Raw genomic sequence first — 3,051 nt, forward strand, 5'->3', positions numbered from 1 at the left:
TTGCTCCCGCTGCTGTCAATCAAATCCAGTGACATGGGAGCCGGGGGCAGGGCCAAGTCCCGCTGTCTATGTCAATGGACACAGCAGCAGGACTCGTAAGCGCACCTGCACGGGTGCCCCCATGGAAAGCGGCTCTCAGTGGGGGTGCCCAATGAAGAGAAAGTAGAAGAGGAAGAAATTGTGGACTTTATTGGCACCGGTATTAAAAAAATATATTTTATTGAAAAAATCACAAAAAAGTGTATTGAGACAGAGACATAAAAGAAATATACAAAAATTCACATACAATTTACATACAATAAAATCAGGCGGCAAAGCTTTCCCGCCTGATTTTTTTGTATGTAAATTGGATGTGAATTTTTGTATATTTCTTTTATGTCTCTGTCTCAATACACTTTTTTGTGATTTTTTCAATAAAATATATTTTTTTAATACCGGTGCCAATAAAGTCCAAAATTTCTTCCTCTTCTACTTTCCAATTCCATTATCAAGGATGTGGCACCTATAATTATCTTTTTGCGCCTAGGTATCCTGCGACCTAAGAGCGCATATACAAACTTTTCGATGCCCAATGAAGAGAAGCTAGAAGCGACGCCGGGCACCCCAGAAGAGGAGGTTCGGGGCTGCTCTTTGCAAAATTCTTGCACAGAGCAGGTAAGTAAAACATGTTTGTTATTTTGCACAAAAAAAAAAAAAACCCAAACCTTTACAATGACTTTAAGGGGATGTGCTACAGAGGGACTACGGAGAACAAATGTCGCCACTCTCTAACCGGAAGTTGGATCACAGCAGCAACCCAGTTTGTCTACAGAAATGTTAGTTCAGTTAGTGTATGGCCCGGACTGGGGGGAAAGAGTTTAGATCCAGCCTATCCACACAGTGACACAGCTCAACTCTAAATCGGGGAACTGTTTAATGTTTGCTTTCCTCATGACTGCAGTACCCTTCTGTTCCCAGGCATTGGTGCGCACTTTCATGATGAAAGGTACCCCCACGTGCAGGGCAAGTGGCCCCGCCCACAAGCAGCCACTATTCCCATACACCATTCATTCCAGCTGCAAGAATGAATGGAAAAGGGCAAGCATTTTATATGCCCCCTTTTCCACATGGGAGAAGTGGCAGGTTAAGATTATTATCTAGTCAGAATTAGTTGTGTGGGTTTTCCCGGTTTTTCTCCTCAGGGAGAAAGGGCGGGATGAGCTGCCTGAGGTGAGTGGAAGGTAGTAGCAGGTGATTGGTTAGCTTTGTGAGGAGATGCTAGGCGAGAAATTAAGGTATAAATAAGGGAGCCCAGCTGTGAGGGGCTCATTCACCTCAGGAGCAGCAGCAGAAGAGGTTCCTTGTGTCTGTCTGTGAGGAGGAATACTACCCTCATTGAAGAGAATGAGCCTCTTGAGACAACTAATTGAGAGGGCTGGAGAAGCCGGGGGTGAGGACTGGATCCGCACTTGCCTAAATATCCCGAGACCGTCCGGTCAGGAAGCGGCGGTGGACACCCCAACTGCTGTGTCAGTGAATTCCCCCCCTGTGCTTACCGGAGTATCTGAGGAGGAAGGAAGGTCGGTGCAGCGTGAAGTGGAGCCGGGTCATGATGAAGGCGGCAGCGTCATCTCCGGCGGAAGAGTGAAGAGGAAGAGGATGCCGGTACGGCGTCATTCTCCGTCGCCGGTGAGGTCGGGACCAGCAAGGGGCGAAGGTCGCGCCACAGCACGCAAGCGCATGGAGTCCAGGAGCTCGGCGGGCGACAAGAGAGATGGAAGAGACCGAGGGAGATGTTCCGAACGGCGGAGGAAGTCCCCGGTGGTGTCAGGAGGTGCAGCAAGTCGTCCGGTGTCCCGTCAGGAAGAAGAGGCAGCGGTGGAAGACTTCCAGGAGGAGAGTCGGGCCATACCAGTCATCGACACTGCAGGACCGTCCAGCGCACCGAGAGATGTGAGACAGGGTGAGTCAAATAGCATTGCTATCCTGTCTAATTTAGTTGAGGTAGTCGGTAGGTTAGCTAAGGAGGTGGACGTAATCAGTAATAGACAGATCAGTCAGGAAAGAACAGTAGCAGAGGTATGGGCGCCATCTTGTGGCCAAAATGTAGATAGCATGACAAATGTGAATTCTGTAATTAATGTTCCTGTTCTAGATAGTAACGTAGGTAACGTTCCAGAAACATGTGTTAAGGAGGTGATTTCTTGTGAAGTGTCTCCATTAGGTTTCCACCTCACATCAGCAGTGAAGGAGAGGATTTGGAAGGGGGAGTTCATTGATATTTTATCGTTGCTCCCCTCTTCTAAGGAATTCCTGTTCAAGGCTGATAAGAGGGAGGACAAGGGTGAGGAGGATAGGAGAAGACCAGTTGCTAAAAATTTTAACAATTGGCTTCAAGCCTTTTTAATTTATTCATCGGTTCTATGTGAACGTTACCCAGATAGAAGTGTAGGTCTTTTTAGACACTTAGACATCATACTAGAAGCATACAGGAACTTTGGTAGTTCCACATGGTTCTCGTATGACGAGTCTTTCAGACAGAAAGTTGCTATCCATAAGAGTTTAAAATGGGGTGAAAAGGATATTGGCCTATGGCTGAACCTTTTTGTTCCTCAGAGACAACCATTAGTTAGACAGACTGTTAATACTCAAAGCAATGCCGGTACTTTTCGTAAAGGCATATGCTTTAACTTCAATGAGAGCCAGTGTAGGTGGGCAGCAGCATGCAAATATAGACATGAGTGTGCATTTTGTTCAGGGGCCCACCCGGTGTCAAAATGCTTCCGGAAAATGGCTGGGGCCAACCAGCAACAGGTTAATGTTCAAAAGAGCACAGTCTCCAGTGAGGCTGGTAGAAATGCTCCCACACCTGCAAGCATACCCAGACAAGGTGAGTTCACAGTTGCTAATTGATGGTTTTAATGAGGGTTTTCATCTGCCTGAGTTTTTAGGTTTAGGATGTAAATGCTATAAGAATTTGAAGTCTGTTGATAGATATATGGAAGTTGTTATAAGCAAGGTGAACAAGGAAATTGCAGAAGGGAGAATAGCAGGACCGTTCTGGGAACCCCC

This window comes from Pelophylax lessonae (assembly GCF_965119305.1).
Source record: "Pelophylax lessonae genome assembly, chromosome: 2".
In the NCBI taxonomy this organism is placed as follows: Eukaryota; Metazoa; Chordata; class Amphibia; order Anura; family Ranidae; genus Pelophylax; species Pelophylax lessonae.